We start from the raw sequence: 22,937 nt of genomic DNA, 5'->3' as shown, positions 1-22,937 counted from the left end.
TACTTGTTGATTGCTAGGACCTTGTTGGTTGTTGTATGGAACATTTCGATTATAATTCTGATTTTGATTGTAGTTTGGTCTTGGCAGTTGATAATTATTTCCAGGCCTTTGGTTCATATATGAAACATTCTCTCTTTGTTCCATTGTTTGTTCAATACTGAGACAATATTTTGTCAAATGTGGTCCTCCACACTGCTCACAACTAATTCGTATTGCGTAAATATCTTTAGTCATCTTTTCCATTCGTCTTTCGAAAACATCTAACTTTGCGGAAATGGAATCAAAGTCATGGCTATAATCGGCTCTAGCCGCTTTAGATGAACGAGGAATATCTTTTTCCTGATGCCACTCATGTGAGTGGGAGGCTGTGTTATCAATAATTTTATAAGCTTCAGTTGCGGTTTTCTTCATAATGGAACCACCAGCTGCTATGTCGATGTCTTTTCGTGTAGTAATATCGCATCCTTGGTAGAATATTTGTACTATTTGATAAGTGTCTAAGCCATGTTGAGGACATCCTCTCAACAACTTTCCAAATCTTGTCCACGCCTCATATAAAGTTTCATTTGGCTTTTGTGTGAACGTAACAATTTCTCCTTGAAGTCTCACGGCTTTAGATGCCGGAAAGAATCTTTTAAGAAAATTTTCAACTAAAACATCCCATGTGTCAATTGCTACTTCAGGTAACGATTCTAACCAATCTTTGGCTTCTCCCTTTAAAGTCCAGAGAAATAACATGAGATAGATCTGTTCATCCTCAACTTCTCTGATTTTGAATAGAGTACAAATCCTATTAAAGGTTCGAAGATGTTCGTTTGGATCTTCCTTTGGCGTACCACTAAATTGGAATTGATTAGTTACCATGTGTAGGATTTGTCCTTTGATTTCATAATCTGGTGCATTAATGTCTGGTTGAGTAATTGCGTGTCCTTGGCCCGTGCGTGTGGCTCTCATTCGATCTTCCATACTTAGAGGTTCCTGATTTTCCATGATTGAATTTATTGAATCTGAATCACTAGAGGATTCTGATTTAATGGTTTCTTTCTCTACAATCTCTGGTTGAATAATTTGTGATTCAGGAGGAATAATTAGTGGTTCAGGATCTCTGAATTGTCCTTGAATATCTTCCGGGTTCTCAATTGTGAGGTCGGGTTTAAAAAATAGATTATCGGAAATTTGAATTGGAGTACTTGTTCGCCTTGATGATGATTCTAAAGAAAAATCAACGGCGACGATATTGGCTAGATGTCTTGATCGAGTTACAGGAGGTGAACGTATGAAAGGTGGTGAACGTTTTGATCGGTGCATTCACTGAATACCCTATTAGTTATAAAGATAAAAAAATTATTAAAGTTATCAAATTAATAGACTTTTCTGATTTTGCCCACATTTCGAATAGCCAATAGATACAGCAGGTAGCCAGGACCCTTTAAATAGGAAGCCCACAACTCGCCAATAACAAATTCAACTATTACTACGAACCAAAAAAATTTGGATGTCTATCAATTTAACCGCTTAAAATAATTTTTCTTTTTTCGTCGAGATTTAAAGAAAATATAGAAAATTCTATGTCCTAAAAACTAGAGCGTAGAAATGAGAAAGAAAAAGAGTGCGTCGAAAAACAAGAGTCGAAAAACAATCGTCGAAAAACAAAAATAAGAAGGTAAAGCGTCGAAACTTAAAAGCCTAAAAACTAACAATTAAAACTTGCGTCTAAAGGTATTAAACTTAAAAGGAATTCTAAACGGAAAATGGCAATAACTTAAAAAGGCACTAAAATCTATAAACTATTAAAGCGATAAGTGACGTCGTAAAATTCTAAAGCGCCTAAGTCTTAATCTAAAGAAAGAGCACTTAAGGAATTTTACGGCAAAACCTAAAAATCTAGAAATATAAGATTAACTACGGCAAAAACTAATTTAAAACTAATTACGAACGATAAATTATACAATTATTACGTATAAAACGATTAAAAAGATACGAAATATAAAAATAAAACTTAAAGTTATAAAAGTACAATTTTTATAAAAATATTATTTTTATATTATTTATTTTATAAAAATATTAATTTTTTATTTAATAAAACTAATTAAAACAAATTAAGTAATAAAACTAAAACTAATTAATATTTTAATTATACCCTAATTCTAATTAATTAATAATAGTAATTATTAATTACAAACCCTAATCCGTACAAATTTAAGGATCAGACGTGTCAGGCTTCACCATGCGGTCGCATGGGTTTAACCTTTCCTACTCATGCGATCGCATGGGTGTGCAGACTCTGAATGATGCAGGCCAAAATATGTAGGTTCAACGGTTTTTATTATTATTTTTTTACTCTTTTTAATTTATAGAAAATATAATATAACTTAACTAAAACTAAAAAAAAATTACTTATTAGTTTTTATAACTCTTAATAAAAAATATGAACTTTTTAATTTAAACACTTAAAAATATAGATATATATTTTTCTTTTCTTTCTTTTTATTTTTGTTTTTAATATTTATATATATATATATATATATATATATATATATATATATATATATATATATATATATATATATATATATATATATATATAAAATGGCTTAAAACTTAATAATTTTTTTTTGTTTTAAAAATATATATATATATATATATATATATATATATATATATATATATATATATATATATATATATATATATATATATATATATATATATATATATATATATATATATATATATATAAAATGGCTTAAAACTTAATAATTTTTTTTATAACGTTTCGCTTCGGCGTTTTTCCCGGCAGCGGCGCCAAAAATACTTGATGTTGGGGGTAGTACGAAATACTGTTATATTTTATTACGAAATACTATTAAATAAGATACAATTTGCACAAGTTATTTATTTATTTATTGAATGGAATATACCTAAACATTGCTACAACACTTATAGGCAGTGTACCTAATCGTAGAGTAGTGTAGTTTTTAGTAAGTCTGGTTCGTTCCACAGGGATACAACTAAGGTTAACGCTATTTTTTTGTTTACAACTATATTTGTATATAAGTAGTAGTATTATTATTATAAAAGGGGGGGGGGGTTTACCGTTTAGTAACTGGTTTGTCGATTTTATGTCTTAAGTCACAATTAAAACCTAATGTAAAATATTAAATATAAATATAACTTAATTTAAAGCGTAAAGTAAATGACAATAAATAAAAGTGCGATAAATAAAATTGCAGTAATTTAAAGTACGATAAATAAAATGACGATAAATAAAATGATGGTAAATAAAAGTACGTTGAGATATAAATTAAGAGAATTATGCTTATTTAAACTTCCGTAATCATGATGTTTGACGTGTTGATTTTAATTTATTACCATGGGTTAATTGTCCTTTGTCCTGGATTATTCGATATGTCAATCTGGTTTTGTCCATAATAGTCCATCGGTCATAATTATAAAGCGCGAGAGTCTTCGTCAAATTAACCTTATCCTCGAAGTCAAATATTCCAACTAATTGGGGACTTAAACTGTAACAAGGTCTTAATACTTTATTTAATGAATACACCAGGTTATCGACTGCGTGTAATTCAAGGTTTTAATACTTTGTTAGCAATTACACCAATTACCCTTGAATGTAATCCACCTCTGTTTTAATGAGTCCAGTGACTATTAATCCATATCCGTGTCCGGTCAAATGAATAATTATTAGTATTTATAGATATCCCGCCCACCGTACCCAGTCAAGCGTATGTGGTTATTTATAAATACGTCAACTTATAAATCTCTATATTAAATCAACGAGATATCATTTAATTAATATAAAGCCCATTAATAGCCCATAGTCTAATTTCCACAAGTGTCGGTCTTTTGTTCAAACCCCAATTATGGTCCAAAGCCCAATAATCCCATCTTAATATTTAGTCGAACATCACGATTACTTCGGCTTAAATAAACATAATAATAACTTAGCTACGAGACATTAATTTAAAAAGGTTGAACATAACTTACAATGAGTATTAATCGCGTAGTGTTACACGGACAGAAATTCGACTTACAAACTTAAAATATTCGCCACTATAACCTTATTATTATTAACTTAATATTAAAATTATAATTATAAAATATAAATATAAATATATATTGAGAGATAGAGAGTAATTGATTGAATATGGTGTGTCTAAAACTCGTCGATCAAACTGCCTTTTTATAGGACCTGACTCGCTACAGTAACCCATGTGATCGCATGGGTTTAGGCCTTCATAGCCATGCGATCGCATGGCAGCCTTTTCCTGTTCCAAATGCTTCCAAAACGTGAGCTGCTGCGAATTATATATTATATAATATAATATATATAATTTTATATAATTATATATATATTATATTATATTCATGTGCATAGTAGACTTGTAATTTTAGCTCCATTGAGTCGCGCGTTTATAGTTGTTCAGGTCTCGGTTCCGGATTTTCGAACGTCCTTTCGTACGATTTAATATCTTGTACTTTGCGTTTCGCGGCTCGTACTCTTGTAACTTTTAGACGTTTCTCAGCAATAATTTGAACCACTTGGATTGTACTTTGTACTTTTTAGCTTTTTGGTCGTTTGCGTCTTCAAATCGTCGAATCTGTCTTTTGTCTTCACCTTTTATTATTTAAACGAATATCACTTGTAAATAGAACAATTGCAACTAAAAGTTTGTCTTTCTTGAAGGATAATGCTATGAAATATATGTTCATTTTAGCATTATCAACTTTTATAAAAGCATTTCATGTATTCTCGGTTCAAAATATATTTCAAAAGCATTTAATAAAGCAGTTGTAAAAACAGCGCATATATTCCCAGTCCAAAAAATGTAAAGAGTAAAAGGGAGCAAATGAACTCACGATACGATATTTTGTAGTAAAAATATGCATACGACTGAACTGAACAATGCAAGGTTATCCTCGAATTCACGAACCTATATTAGTTTTTATATACATTAAAACATATAATCACATAATTCCATCTATTAATTATATAATAGTTATTTATTAAGTATGCTATAATACTCATACTCAATTCTAATTAAGATATATATATATATATATATATATATATATATATATATATATATATATATATATATATATATATATACTTTACTTTACTTATATTATATCTTCAATTATATGTCACATATATTTATTAATATTGATACATATAGCTATATATGTATATAAGTGATTAGTAAAAATCAGTAGTTTATTATATGTAATATTTATATAATTAATGTTAATAGGTTTATTCTATAATTTTATGTAATACTAATATAATTATATTATGTATCTAATATTTATTTGATAAAATAATGTTAATAATAAGAATTATAAAAGTTATGTTAATGATAAGAATAATAATAATGATAATAATACTAATAATGATAAATAAAAATGATTGTTAAAATGATAATTAATAATAATAGTTATTAGTAATGATAATATTCATAATGATAGTTTTTAATAATAATAATAATAATAATAATAATAATAATAATGATAATGATAATAATAATCATAATAATAATAATAATAACAAAAATAATAAAAGTGCTACCTTAATGAAACAAGCTTAAAAAAAAGAGACATTTAATTGCTCCTGCTCGGGTTCGAACCTGTGACCTCACGCTAATTCAACATCTCCCCTAACCACTCCTCCGTCCTTGTTATCTTATTAAACCCGGATTTATTTTTTATATAACCTATCATTCATCATCGTAATACAATTTCATAAGCCCAAATACAATTAATCAAGCCCAACATTTATGATGGTCCGTTAATTGATTCGTGAGAAATCAAGTATAATAGTAGCCGTAAACAGGAAATAACATATGGGGTGTTCGGTTCATTGTTTGACAACACCAATCAATATCTTTAATTATAATCATAATCACAATCATGTATCATCTCTGTTACTCGTCATCATCATAATTTTTATGCATCTTCATCATCGATCACTGTATGATGATTATTATCGTCATGCTTTATCATCCTCTCCCATCATCATAACCATACACGGCCATCATTCACCTCCATCGTTTCTTCATTACCATTGTACGCTCAATCATCATCTTTCAATCATCGTCTTCTATAACATAAAATCATTATCATCTTAATCTCGACAACATAACCTATCCATCGCCATAACCTAATCATCATTGTCATTTAAATATTGTGTATATATGCGTTGTTTGTCGAATAATAAAACAGAAACATATAAGTTTGCAGTTTGTGGTCCAATATTGTCTCGAGAGTCCAATAGCAGCCCGATACAAAAATTGGCCTATCATAAATTGCAGTAACTTAACAAATGGTTAGGGTTGTCGGGTATTAGCTTCGATTTGTACAGAATGTAATAGTAGGCGAAATATAAAATAAAACAAGTGGGTGAGGTTGATGGAAGAATGGGTCCCCAAAGGCAAACATATGTTTCTTTTCTTCTTGTAACCCACTAGCAAAGGATAGTGGTAAGTGGGGTATTTTTGGTTTGGTGAATGTCGGCTAGAAAAGAAAGAACTCTAGAATTGATATATTGGTTCATAATTCGGTTTCTAAAAAAAAAATAGGAGTGATCAGGAGAGAAGAGTAGCAGGAGAATGTTGATGTTCAAAACAGAAAAAAATGCACAGTAGCAACAATAGTAGTTAGTAGAAACCATCGGAGTAAAAAAAAAACGAGCAGGCGTAGGTTTTCATGTTGGCGGTTGGAGTGGTGTTTTCATGGTGATTTGAGTTACAATGAAAGCAAACAGTCGACATCGTTCGACCCATAATAGAACCCAAGTGGGTTTCGATTGTGTTGTTTTCTAATGGTGGAGATATGGTGGTGTTTGTGCTTGAAGTAAACAGAAAAATTTCATAGTAGTAGCCTTGATTGTTTTGTTGTGATTTGAACGAGAATGAAGTAATAAAGGTGGCAAGTTATGGTTCGAATGGTTCAACAAATAAGGTGGTTCACGGTGAATTGAAACAGATGCAGGAACATATAGTGTTTGTGGTGGTTGTGGAGCAAAAGAAGATCGAGTGTATGGGTTTGTAGCTGCAAAAGAGATTGTGACGATCGCTCCAAATCCATATGGAAGAACATGTCATTCATCGATTTCATTGCGAGATATTTGACCTCTATATGATACGTTTTGTAAACATTGCATTCTTTTGAAAAGGCACACCATAAATGAACATTTAAATCAAAGGTTTTCGACATCTGATGATTTCTACATATAGACAATCACCGTAAATAATAGTTTACAATAGTAATTTCGTTAACAATGCAGTCAAAATAAGATACATGGTGATGATTTGGTGAATGCAACGTTTCCTTGATAAATATGCCATGTAAGACTCCATGCACATAGCTTGTCTAACATATAAGCAAACAGCGGAAGACTTCTAGGGAACCTGAGAATAAACATGCTAACAAGTGTCAATACAAAGGTTGGTGAGTTCATAGTTTTAGTGTTTCGCATAATCTGTATATAAAGGTGGATCACAAGATTTCAGTTGTTTCATCCGAAACGTTTATCAAAATATTCTACGAAATTGAGCACCCTGGTAACTAAACTTAACGTATATATAATTTATACCCTTTGTATAATCATCTTAATAATACACGCAAACCAACGTGTACGCTTCTCAAATAGCATACGTCCGTTAAAAGGCTAGTGCTCTAGCTCAGACGGGGATATCAAGCCCTATGGATCCATATATTACTACTCGCGCCCACCAGTTCTTATAACCGGCAGTTACTAGTTACCAAAGCTAAGGAATTTTCGGTTCAAACTCGGTGTAGAATTTAGTATGTACTTGTATCCATTGCGTTTAAAATAAAGTGCATGTATTCTCAGCCCAAAACTATAGATTGCAAAAGCAATTAAAAGGGAGCAAATGAAACTCACCTTAGCAGCACATAAGGTCATTCATCAAAAAGTGACCGTAACTCTGAATGCAAGATTAACCATAGATCTCAACCTAGAGAACAAATATTGGTCAATACATGTCTAATAAACTAGGTTGGGTTATAGTGTATCACAATCCTAATGCTCGAGATCGACATACAAAAGTTATCAAAAGTCATTTCAAAAAGTTAATTTTGACAATTGTTCAACAAAACGAGACGTGCCTTATATAAGGATTCATTTACTTGGCTAGTAGTATTTTATCAATCTCATAAACAGGTTGTTTAAATATTAATTGCAGATTCAAAAGCAATTCCAATTAATGTCAATTATAATTCAGTTGACCATATCTTTTGATTCGTTCATCGAAATTACGAGATTTCTAAATGAAAAGTTATTGATTTTTCGCCAGGTTTCCGAAAACATGTATATCATATACCTTTTACCAGTAATATATGTATTTAATTCATGATTCATTATAAACTGTTTAACGATGAAATTTAGCATACAAGCATGTATAAATATATACTCGAGCACTAGACATGTATACACTATTAATATATAAAAGATAAGATATGAATGCTCACGTATCAATATTGAGATTCAATATTGCAGGAAAGTACGTAGACGCAACAGAGTTGATAAATACTAGGTTTGACTTGCGAACAATACCCATGAACATTACCCATAACCTCCATAGCTATAACCCATAATTTCCTTAGTTCTATCCCGTTTGAAACTTGTTTTGAAAGTGACACGCTCATGACCTCGTCGTAATATTTTATGTATAATATTACTAAAAATATTAAGATTAATAATAATAATAATCTTGATAATATAATAATAATAATAGTAATAATAATAATAATAATAATAATAATAATAATAATAATAATAATAATAATAAATACTTAGGAGTAATATGTGTAAAAAAACATGCGCAAGCAACCTGATATTTATAGCCATAATTCCTGATTCTGATGCCCATTCGATCGCATGGGTTTTATGCCTATTTCTCATGCGATCGCATGGCCGTCAGATCCAGCTCACATATTTTTTGTTTTCTTGTTTGTCGACATAATTAAATATAATATATATAATATATATAATTTAAATAATTAATTATATATTATATAGTTGACTTGAAATTTTTGTTCCGATGACTCGTACGTTGTCACTCGACTTATGTCCCGGTTCTGGTTTCTCGAACGCATTTTCGTACGCTTAGAAAACTCGCAATTTACGTTTTGTGACTCGTACTTTTGTCAAAATATAGTCTTAAATTATCAATAAACTATATCATTCAAAGTGTATCTTAAACTTTCGAGTGTTTTGGTCATTTACTTCTATAAATCATTGTCTCACTATTTGTTAATATATATATATATATGTATATATATATATATATATATATATATATATATATATATATATATATATATATATATATATATAATAACAAATCGTTTTATGACCAAGTTAATATATATTTTCAACATTCATAAACACGTTTTAAATATACGTCGTAAGTTATTCATACAATTAATATTCTAACTTATCATATATATTCAAATAAATATTTAAACCAATAAGTTTAATGTAGGGTATCAACAAAAATTAATATATTGTTACGTTTTCAAGTTATAGTATATATATATATATGTATCTATATACATATAATTGTTCGCGAATCATCGAGAACAACCGAAAGGTATTTGAATATATGAAAATAGTTCAAAAATTTTGAGATTTAGTTTTACAGACTTTGTTTATCGTGTCGAAAATGTTACTCATACAAAGATTAAGTTTAAATTTGGTCAGAAATTTTCAGGTCATCACAGTACCTACCCGTTAAAGAAATTTCGTCCCGAAATTTGAGTGAGGTCGTCATGACTAACAATAAAAATGTTTTCATGCCGTATATGTGTTGATAAATAGAGTTTTATCACCGTTGAATAATATGGATAAAACAATCCGATTATTCGAAGCGTATGAGAGAAGTTATCGTAAAAGAGTGAAATGGAGAATAGAGATTCGTCTTAACTCTTGACATATTAACGATTGATTTTCATAATTTAAGGAATAGAAAATCTTCATAATCTAAATAAGATTTGATTCTTCGAAATTTAAGGAAATTAAGATTTCTTTTGATTAAATGCGTAATTTGCCTCGATTGCTATGTTTGATATTTCGCTATAAATTGGCCTCTTCTGTTTCATTATTTTCATCACTCTTACATCTTCTTCCTCATTTTCTATTTTCAAAAGATTGTAAAAATGCTTCATCCAGTTCTGATTCTTGATATACTCATAACTTTCATATCTGTCATTCTTCTTTTTCATCTACCACCGGAGGAAGTTATTTTCTTCTACCATTACCTTGGGGTTATAGTGTTTTTCATTCTTCCGTGTCTTTATATTGCTATACGCATTGATATACACGGTTTGTAATTTCTGGGTGGTTGTTGGGTTTTATATCTTCCCTTATATTTTGATGTCTCTGCTTCTGTCTTTCCATAATCAATGACATCTACAGTTAATACTCTCTCCAATTTACTGTGATTTATATATACTCCCATTGATATTTTGAAGCTTCATGCTTTTGTTTTATCTTCCCGACTTTAAATCAAGCAAATAATGGTCCAGAATTCGTAGGTATGAATTTCAGAATGAACATAATTAATGTTCTAAAAAAAACAGTAACAGCACAATCTGACTTGTCAAATTACTAGAATACCTCGAAAAAGACCGAATCATTAAGAAAATATTTTCTTGATAGTTTAGAGGTTAAATAGAATGAAAGAGTTATGTAACATGGTTTATAATGAGGGTATGATCTGTGAACCTTTATCACGTTCCATTAGAAACTCAGTATGACTTACTGTAATATAATCACGTTGATCAAGTGTCATTATATTATACTAACTCATGCTTCAGTTTCCAACACCACTTCAAAAATATTCATATTTTAAACTCGAAGGTTTCAGAATTTAGAAACAAAAATAGTTTTTTTATGATGTTACACAGATATCGTAAGGAGAAAATTGATTTCCGATGAGAATGATTATGGAATTATCTCCAGAAATATGGAGGATATTTATAATGAAAGATACGATGATATCTTAGAATTTCTAATATCAGAGGATGATGAAGAATATTGTCCGCAAAGGTTTAGATTCGGAAGAAAGGTATTCGTTAATGGCTTCAGCAGATACTGAATAATTTGGATTCTTTGAAGGCAGGTTTAGTCTTTGTGATTTATCCACAGCCTCCTTCATACTTTGCTCAATCCGTTTTCCAGTTCCAAACCTTCTCCTTTTCTGAGCTTTGCCAACACACTATTCTTTATCATCAAACTTTTGGCTGTTAAGGTCGTTTACAGTTTTTGCTGCTTCATCAGCATTCAAAGTTATCATAACCGAATCGTTGGTTATCAATCCGAGGTGTTTTCAAAAGTTTGAAGGGTTTGCATGAAGATTGTAATTGTCAAGATACATATGATGTTCTAGAATTTTGAACGATACAAATTTTTTTTTTCTTTTTTTTTTCTGGGTTTATGAATAGAAGTGATGTTCTAGCACAGTTTTGAAGTCAAAATATAGCATTTGAAAGATGTAAGAATCTAAGAGTGATGTTTTCTGTTAAATCTTGGCTTGGATTCCGATTTTTCAAAATCAGAATATGTAATTGAATTTGTATGGAAACGATTGTATATCGCTGTGAGCATAGTTAATAATTTTTTAATCAAAGTTGAAGAATGTACAGTATAACATATTAATTGTGAACTTATATATTTCCCGAGTATTACCTACCCGTTAAAGATTTCACAATTAATACTTTGTACAAAAGAATTTTTTTATTACCGTCTTTATGAAAATATATGTATGTATATTTTCTTCAGATGTAATACAGATTTGATGAGTTAATATCATATTAAGCTCATTTGATTTTTGAATTGAATGAATAATCTCTAAAACATTAAGGATTACATAATCTTCACGGAGTATTTCACTAATGAAATCAATACTTCATTATTTATTCTTATTCCTCGGTGAAGGATGTTGATGCTCGTGGAATTCTTATGAACTTCATAAGATATAAATAATGTTTTTTAGAAAGTTTTGAGTACATCGAAGATAAAAGTGTAAAATCAAACATGTAATTGATTAATACACTAAGTTCATTATGAAATGGAATTCATTGAGTTGAAACAGATATTTGTAGTTAACGATGGTTAAGTTGTTAACGAAGGATGTACATCATAGCATATTAGTAATATGAATTAACCGAGTAGTATCTACCCCTTAAAATTCACACGTAATAGCTCAGTACGAAAAGATTCATGATGGTTTTAAAATTTATATATATAAGATATACATATAAATTCTTTAGATGAATTGAGTTATTACTTCATAACTCATTGATACAATATACTCGTTGTTGACTCGTAATGATGTCCACGGTGCTTTCTTGAACTGACGGAACTTGTGATGTTAGAGTTGCTGCTGATTCTGACGATGTTGACAGCACTGACTGTGCTGGTGAGGCTATGGGTACTGTTGATGCTGTTGGTAAAACAAGTCTAGCTTGTATCTTACACCATTCGGATAAGGGTTTCTATTCTATCTGATTTAGGGTTAAGTCTAGAATAGATAATCTCTAAACTTTAGAAATTACATAATCGCCGTAGAATGTTTCTCCGATGAAGTTATGAATCCATACTTCATCGTTTGTCGTTGCTGGTACTTCTTGGTACCTATGGTGCGTATGATGTTGATATTCGAGGTACAAATTGTGATGTTGAGGTGTGTGATGCGGATGTGGTTGTTGGTGGTGGTAATGATCCTGTTGGTGTGGATGATGGTGGTACCGATTATGCTGCGGGTGCTGCTGCTCGTAACCCTTGCACCATATTCTCCAAAGCCACTACCCGAGCACGAAGCTCGTTGACTTCTTCTATTATACCGGGATGATCGGTGGTTCGGACGATCGGATAAATAAGATTTATAATATGGGATAGTATATAATCATGATGAGATACTCTGGAAATGAGAGAGAAAATAGTATTACGAATAGGTTCGCCGGTAAGTGCTTCAGGTTCTTCGCCAAGAGGTGAATGTGGTGGATGGAAGGGATCACCTTCTTCTTGTCTCCAATGATTAAGTAGGCTACGAACCTATCCCCAATTCATCCAGAATAGGTGATGGCTGATTGGTTGATCCATTCCGGTTACACTTTCTTCAGAGTTCAGGTGAATATCCATATCGGAATAGCTGTCGGAATTTAAGGAATTTGAACTAGATACGGGATCCATATTGTATAATTAGAGAGATAATTTTTGATATGAAATAAATTATAGAATTTGATTGGTACTCTTCAATACATAATTTACATATGTATATATAATACCAAAATCCCGTAAATTACGGAGAAATTTTCGGAAGATGGCAGTCAAAGTTTACTGTAATAGATATGCCAAGATATGAATTTTGTCTATACACTATCTATGCAATCAATGCAATAAGACGCGTTTAGAGTTAAGATGATAGACAGGTAATTTCTGACAAGAAATGATAAGCAAAACTTTTGACATGCAGACACAGTCGAAGTCCAGACTTACTAATGCATCCTAAAAACTATCAGTTAGACACACTTATGCAAGACCTGGTTCACTAGGACCAACGCTCTGATACCAACTGTGACGATCGTTCCAAATCCATATGGACGAACACGTCATTCATCGATTTCATTACGAGGTATTTGACCTCTATATGATACGTTTTGTAAACATTGCATTCTTTTGAAAAGGCACACCATAAATGAATATTTAAATCAAAGGTTTTCGACATCTGATGATTTCTACATATAGACAATCACCGTAAATAATAGTTTACAATAGTAATTTCGTTGACAATGCAGTCAAAATAAGATACATGGTGATGATTTGGTGAATGCAACGTTTTCTTGATAAATATGCCATGTAAGACTCCATGCACATAGCTTATCTAGCATATAAGCAAACAGCGGAAGACTTCTAGGGAACCTGAGAATAAACATGCTAACAAATGTCAACACAAAGGTTGGTGAGTTCATAGTTTTAGTGTTTCGCATAATCTGTATATAAAGTTGGATCACAAGATTTCAGTTGTTTCATCCGAAACGTTTATCAAAATATTCTACGAAATTGAGCACCCTGGTAACTAAACTTAACGTATATATAATTTATACCCTTTGTATAATCATCTTAATAATATACGCAAACCAACGTGTACGCTTCTCAAATAGCATACGTCCGTTAAAAGGCTAGTGCTCTAGCTCAGACGGGGATATCAAGCCCTATGGATCCATATACTACTACTCGCGCCCACCAGTTCTTATAACCGGCAGTTACTAGCTACCAAAGCTAAGGGATTTTCGGTTCAAACTCGGTGTAGAATTTAGTATGTATGTACCCATTGCGTTTAAAATAAAGTGCATGTATTCTCAGCCCAAAAATATAGATTGCAAAAGCAATTAAAAGGGGAGCAAATGAAACTCACCTTAGCAGCACATAAGGTCATTCATCAAAAAGTGACCGTAACTCGGAATGCAAGATTAACCATAGATCTCAACCTAGAGAACATATGTTGGTCAATACATGTCTAATAAACTAGGTTGGGTTATAGTGTATCACAATCCTAATGCTCGAGATCGACATACAAAAGTTATCAAAAGTCATTTCAAAAAGTTAATTTTGACAATTGTTCAACAAAACGAGACGTGCCTTATATAAGGATTCATTTACTTGGCTAGTAGTATTTTATCAATCTCATAAACAGGTTGTTTAAATATTAATTGCAGATTCAAAAACAATTCCAATTAACGTCAATTATAATTCAGTTGACCATATCTTTTGATTCGTTCATCGAAATTACGCGATTTCTAAATGAAAAGTTATTGATTTTTCGCCAGCTTTCCGAAAACATGTATATCATATACCTTTTACCAGTAATATATGTATTTAATTTGTGATTCATTATAAACTGTTTAACGACGAAATTTAGCATACAAGCATATATATAAATATATACTCGAGCACTAGACATGTATACACTATTAATATATAAAAGATAAGATATGAATGCTCACGTATCAATATTGAGATTCAATATTGCAGGAAAGTAAGTAGACGCAACAGAGATGATAAATACTAGGTTTGACTTGCGAACAATACCCATGAACATTACCCATAACCTCCATAGCTATAACCCATAATTTCCTTAGTTCTATCCCGTTTGAAGCTTGTTTTGAAAGTGACACGCTCATGACCTCGTCGTAATATTTTATGTATAATATTACTAAAAATATTAAGATTAATAATAATAATAATAATCTTAATAATAATAATAATATAATATAATAATAATAATAATAATAATAATAATAATAATAATAATAATAATAATAATAAATAAATAAATACTTAGGAGTAATATGTGTAAAAAAACATGCGCAAGAAACCTGATATTTATAGCCATAATTCCTGATTCTGATGCCCATGCGATCGCATGGGTTTTATGCCTATTTCTCATGCGATCGCATGGCCGTCAGATCCAGCTCACATATTTTTTGTTTTCTTGTTTGTCGACATAATTAAATATAATATATATAATATATATAATTTAAATAATTAATTATATATTATATTAAATTCATGAGCATAGTTGACTTAAAATTTTCGTTCCGATGACTCGTACGTTGTCACTCGACTTATGTCCCGGTTCCGGTTTCTCGAACGCATTTTCGTACGCTTAGAAAACTCGCAATTTACGTTTTGTGACTCGTACTTTTGTCAAAATATAGTCTTAAACTATCAATAAACTATATCATTCAAAGTGTATCTTAAACTTTCGAGTGTTTTGGTCATTTACTTCTATAAATCATTGTCTCGCTATTTGTTAATATATATATATATATATATATATATATATATATATATATATATATATATATATATATATATATATATATAATAACAAATCATTTTATGACCAAGTTAATATATATTTTCAACATTCATAAACACGTTTTAAATATACGTCGTAAGTTATTCATACAATTAATATTCCAACTTATCATATATATTCAAATAAATATTTAAACCAATAAGTTTAATGTACGGTATCAAAAAAATTAATACATTGTTACGTTTTCAAGTTATAGTATATATATATGTATCTATATACATATAATTGTTTGCGAATCATCGAGAACAATCGAAAGGTATTTGAATATATAAAAATAGTTCAAAAATTTTGAGATTCAGTTTTACAGACTTTGTTTATCGTGTCGAAAATGTTACTCATACAAAGATTAAGTTTAAATTTGGTCAGAAATTTTCGGGTCATCACAGAGATCGAAAGTAACAAGGTGATTTAGATGATTTTTTGTTTTTGTTAATTTCTGTTTTTCTTCCCTGACTTGTAGTAGTATTCTTATATAATGTGATTGTATTGACAGCTTATTCGAGCAGACCAAAAACAAAAGAAGTAAAGATAGAAAATGACTCATAACAAATTCTTGTTATTTTGTGAATTGAGATCGAATATTTACAGACAGAGTACAAGATTGTGAGCAGGAGATGAAGAAATCTTTAAAAAGAACGATTGTGATTGCTAACAGACTTTGGATACATCTTTGATTGAATTTGATTCTAAAACAGGATTAGAGACATGAAACAAAAGAGTGATCGTGATGTGCAACTGATTTTTGTTTGATCCTGTGATTGAATCGTGACTGGTACTGGATTAAAGACAGAAACAAAATTTCAGTACGATTTGATTGTGATATTACACAAAATACGAAATTTTTCTATATATATATATATATATATATATATATATATATATATATATATATATATATATATGTATATGTATATAACTGTATTTATTTATATAGCTGTATATATATATATATATATATATATATATATATATATATATATATATATATATATATATGTGTGTGTGTGTAATTTATATTAATGAATAATACTGATTCATATATTGTATCTGTATATATCAGTATATATATAAATCTGTTTTTATATGTCAGTATATATATCTTTATTTACATTTTATAATTAATCTCATTAATTAATAAATATAACTATAATAATAATACTCTTAGTATTATAAATAATAATAATTTTTTTAATAATATAATAGTAATAATAATTAATGATAATGATAAATATAACTATAAAATTTATAACAATAATATTAATAATAATAATAATAATAATAATAATAATAATATTAATTATAATATTAATTATAATAATACTAATATTAATAATAATAATACTATGACAATTTATATATATCAATTTCATATTCATATACTGTATATTGAAAATAATAATATTAATTATACGGATTTTAATATTAATATCACTATTGATAATAATATTGATAGTAATGATAATTATATTCAAACTTGTAACTAGATTTAATATATTACAATTTATTACTATTTACCAATTATACAATATATTGACTCTTTAATATTTATTTATATATATATATATATATATATATATATATATATATATATATATATATATATATATATATATATATATATATATATAATATTACAAATTATAATTTCAATTACCATGTATATATATATATATACACACATATCTATTTACAATTAATTGTTCGTGAATTGTCGAGAGCAGTCGAATGTCAAATGATTTCATGAAAACAGTTCAAAATTTTTGAGACTCAACATTGCAGACTTTGCTTATCGTGTCGAAATCATATAAAGATTAACTTTAAATTTGGTCGAAAATTTTCAGGTTGTCACACAAATAATCCCCTTGCTTTTCTCTTTTATCCTCTTTCATCCCTGCGATTCAAATGCTGCAATAGTCATCCTTAATGCCATAAATCTTTCCCATTTTTGCCCCTCCCTAAATTGTTGTTAAATTTGCCGTTAGTTTTCGTAAGGGAGAGTTACGTAGGTGGGCCCTGTGGTTTTTACTAAATTTCACACTGCTTGCCCCTCCCTAAATTGTTGTTAAATTTGCCGTTAGTTTTCGTAAGGGAGAGTTACGTAGGTGGGCCCTGTGGTTTTTACTAAATTTCACACTGCATCCTTGTCCCAAAAACATAAAAACATGAGTTCTAAGATTATGAAAAATCATTCAAAACTAAAACTCCAAACTTCAGTTCAATAAAAAAGAGCCTTTCCTTCATCTTCAATGTCGCAAACTCCATCCATGTTAGGCGTCGGTTTCCGATAACTGGTGGTTCTCACCACCAACAACCGCCATTAGTTCACACCACCACCAATACCGCCGCCGTTCGCTATCCCACCATCAGCTACCACCAACGGAACCATTACCGATTCAGATCTGAAATCAATTCAATGATGGTGTTCAAATCTAAAATCGGTTCAATGAAATGAAATAAATGCAAGTGGGTCTTTATGTTCTGCAATTGTTAAACAAATATACTAACCAATCATATCGCTGTAATATAAATGGAGATGACGGCGATAGGTGGTTTCTTAACTCGATTCCGATCGAAAATGGTGGTCTCGATTCCGGCTGACATCGATCTCAGTCCTAAATGAAAACGGTGATGAAGTAGTGGTGGTAATCGGTCAGCTGTGTGAAATTTAATGCTCCCTTGGATTGTTTCTGCAGAGAACATGAATGATGGTGAAAGCTTCTTTTCATTATTAGGTTTGTTAAATAGGGTTTTTAGTGTTTATGTATAACTGTTTTTAATTTGTTTTGTTTTTTTTTTAGGTTTTAATATAGGGTTGGTTTAATTCAGACTTGAATTTAGATTTAGGGTGAGTTTGATAAAACTGAATGATTTAGTGCTGAATGGTTCAGAATCTGAATGATTCAAAGCCTCTGAATCTGAATGAAAATAAGCTGTTTGATAATCATTTAGAATGAACGATATAAACTGAGTAAAATTACCTTATCAAAGTGTAACATGAATAAAATATTCAATATAGTTGTTAGTTAAGTGTTCAAGATAGGATTTGAGGAGAGAATTACAGAAAATTTAGGCTCTTAATGGTTAAGAGAGTGTTTCATCTCTGAATGGTTCAGCACTGAATTCTGAACCATTCAGCACCATATGTCATTCAGAGGTCAGAAACAAACGCACTGAATGCTGAATGGTTCAGCATTGAGCACTGAACCATTCCATTAAGAGGCAAACAAACGCACCCTTAGTTTCTTTTAGGGCATGTTTACTTTATTTTCTATTAAGTCACATATGGATATAGATGACAATATGAATAATGAATGGGTATATGCAGTAAGAGAATAATGAAAATTTTTGTTTACTTTTCGTGCTGATTGAATTGACTGAATTGTGTCAATTACTTTTTTAACCTTAAGGATGAATAACCTGCAAACTAGCTAAAAAGCTTGCGTTCGTTTAAAATTGCTAATTTGTTATTCGTAAATGTGATGACCTGTCCTTATCCCCCCTGGACGAAATCAACAACATCTGGTTCCATTGCGATGATCGACTCCAAGTAATGTTCTTAACACGAGCAAATGCACAGCGGAAGACTTAATTGGTACCTGAGAATAACATGCTTTAAAATGTCAACATAAAGTTGGTGAGATATATAGGTTTGATGCTAGCAGCGTTATAACTATGGACCACAAGATTTCATATGTAAACATTTTAATAAAAATATTCTAAGTGGTTGAGCACTTGGTAACCATACTTAACATTTAATCACGTCGCATATTCCCTTTATCATGAAATCTTACTACACCGTACCAAGTGTAGTCACGAAACGAAGTACTGTGCAACCGTTGAATACTGGTCGTCCAGTCCGGTTGGGGTTGTCAGGCCCGATAGATCTATCAACAGGATTCGCGTTTACAATACCGCTGTAAATAATAGTTACCAAGCTACAGGGAAGTATGCCAGTGGTACAACTCAACGTAGAATATATTTTTCAGTTACTTGTGTCCATAACGTAAAACATAAAATGCATGTATTCTCATCTCGAAATATTTAAAGTTCAAAAAGGGACTATATACTCACCTAATGTATTTTGTAGTAAAAATACATATAACATCATTGATCAATTATAAGGTTGGCCTCGAATTCACGAACCTATATCATTTGTACGTATATATATTAATACATATAATATCTTTTAAACAAGTTCATATATTAATATTTATTAATAAATAACTTAGTTACATCTAATTAGATAAATAATTAAAGTTTATATACTATATTCATATTGAAATGGTTTAATTAATATATATAATGTATCAAAGTTTATATATATATATATATATATATATATATAATTATATTAAGGTATTTTCATATAATATGTGTAACTTAAATAATACTAATATTTTGTTTGAACATATTAGTATGTAATATGATATATGTATATACTAAATATAGTTTTATCAAAACATTATTTGTTTGTTAATATTATAATATTAATGTTAGTAGTAATAAAATTTAATAATATTTCTAATAATAATAATGAGTTTAATGATAATTTTAATAATAATAATAATTATTTTATTACTAATAATAATTTTAATAAAAATAACAATAAAATATTAGTTTTAATAGAAATTGGTATTCCTTATAATTTAAACTAGTATGATCGTAGTAATTATAATATTAATAATAATTCTAATATTAATAATAATAATTATTATAATTATAATAACAATAATAATAAAAATAATAATATTTTCTACCTCTCAAAATAGGCTGAAAAAGAAAAGATGTCACCAGCGGGAATCGAACCCGAGACCTCTCGTATACGGTAAACACGCCTAGACCAGCTGAGCTATTGCTCTTTTTCTGATTTTAACCACGATTAAATCTATTTAACCTATAGCTTGTGTTAACTTCTTCTTCCTCATCTTTCATGTCATCCATGGGTCCCGTTTAATCAATCAGAGACACAAACCGTTTGCTTTTTAACAGATTATGTGAATTTAACTCGTAAACGATTTGTAAGTTTAGTTACAAATTTATTAAACGCAAAGAAAAAATAAAAAAAAAGAAAAAATTGCAGCAGTTGCTGCTCGTCTTCAACAAAACCCAAAAAAAAATTTAGTTAAGATTTATCTCGTTTTAGGTTTTGATATCTATACGAAAGAGATTATAAATCATCCATGGAAACGTTTAAAATTATTAATTGAACTCGAATCACTACCTATAACTCAAATTCAACCGAAGAACAATCGCTTGATTTTTGTTTCACAAATTTTGATTTTACAAATTCGAACTTAATCAATGAAATTGACATTTAAAAACTTGCAGATAGATTTAATAGATGATTCCTGACCTAATAGCATTTTTAGATTTTGCTATCTGGTTCGGTTTTGGAATTATGGAAAACGAATGGAACGTACAGAGGACCTAGTGTTCTTCAATATTTTTCTGTGTTAATTCAATCACAAATGTATAAGTCAATATATAATAGGCGAATTTTTGTCTGGTATCGTTTGTTGTATAGCCAGAATATGTCGACACACTTATTCTATCAGGTACGAATATAAATTGAAAATAAAACAGAAATTGATGAATAACAGAAATTGGAAGTATTGTGGTGGATTTTGTTTCTGTATCAGATTCGTGGAGACAGGATAAATCAGCTACAGCTTTAAAAAAAATGAAATAGAATAACTGATTCCTCAATGTAAATCGCATTATTTAGATATATATATATACGTTATATATATTCTATGTATATATATATTAGTCTTTTATATTTTATATGTTTATATGTATATTTATCTATATTTGCTTAAATTGTTTGTATAAATCCGTATACATATATATCATACTTCTTACTTTTGATATCCAATTAATATAATTTTATTAGTAATATCAATATAAAAAAAAAATACAAATAATAATATTATTAATGATAATATTAATAATCCTAATTATTTTGTTATTAGTAATGATAATAATAATAATATTAATAATAATATTCATATATATCTATTTAATATAATGGTATTAAATACTAATGTTGATACTAATATCGAGTGTGACAACAATATTACATTAGTAACTATATATATATATATATTTTTTAATTTAATTTAATACATTAATATTATTTATTATTAATTATGTAATATTATACAATATCATATACTTATCTTTATATATATATTTATATCTACATATGTAATTACAAATTTATTTACAACTAGTTGTTCGTGAATCGCCAGGCTTGGTCAAAAGAATAACTAATCATCCAAATACAAATTTCAGACCTTCTAGACTCAACATTAGGGTTTTTGCTTATCGTGTCGGAAACATATAGAGATTAGGATTTAAATTTGATCGGAAATTTCCGGGTCGTTACAGTACCCACTTGTTAAAGAAATTTCGTCCCCGAAATTTGATAGAGGTTGTCATGAATAACAATAAGAATATTTTCATGATGAATATGGGGTAATAATGGAGTTTTATTATATTTGAGAAATATAGATAAAACGATTCGATCATGTGAAGCGTACGAGTGAAGCTGTCACAAGAGATTGAGATAGAGATTTAACTTTTGACGTAGTCACAGTGAATTTACAGAATTTAAGGGATTTAAAAAGGAAATCTTGGAAATCTAAAAGATTTGATTATTCGTCGAATAAGGAAATTGTAATCTTCTTTGATTTAATGTACCAATCTGTTTCGATTTCTACGTCGGTTATATCACTATAAATCCACCTCCTTCCCGTCCTCAAGCCAAGCGAGTAATGGTTCGGAATTCGTAGGTATAAGATTTGGAATGAACATAGCTATTGTTCTCAGAAAGGAATGGTAATGGCACGATTTTGATTTGTCAAATTACCAGAATATCCAGGAAAATAGAACTATCAAGATGATTTGTTCTTAATACATTTCGGAATTGGATAGAATGTAAGAGCCGTGTAACATGGCACATGATGACGGTACTGTGAATCATCACATTCCATTAGAAACTTAACA

At 29.5% G+C, this 22,937-nt stretch overlaps 1 non-coding gene across 1 annotated transcript; it reads left to right on the top strand.

Annotated features, from left to right (window-relative positions):
• Positions 1-499: 499 nt before the first annotated feature.
• On the top strand, positions 500-606 carry LOC139887259 (small nucleolar RNA R71). The gene has a single exon (XR_011773097.1). It is a non-coding gene; the product is annotated as a small nucleolar RNA R71 (small nucleolar RNA).
• The last annotated feature ends 22,331 nt before the right edge of the window (positions 607-22,937 follow it).

The sequence above is a fragment of the Rutidosis leptorrhynchoides genome, chromosome 1 (genome assembly GCF_046630445.1).
Source record: "Rutidosis leptorrhynchoides isolate AG116_Rl617_1_P2 chromosome 1, CSIRO_AGI_Rlap_v1, whole genome shotgun sequence".
Classification (NCBI taxonomy): domain Eukaryota; kingdom Viridiplantae; phylum Streptophyta; class Magnoliopsida; order Asterales; family Asteraceae; genus Rutidosis; species Rutidosis leptorrhynchoides.
This window is presented reverse-complemented; position numbering and strand designations above follow the sequence as displayed.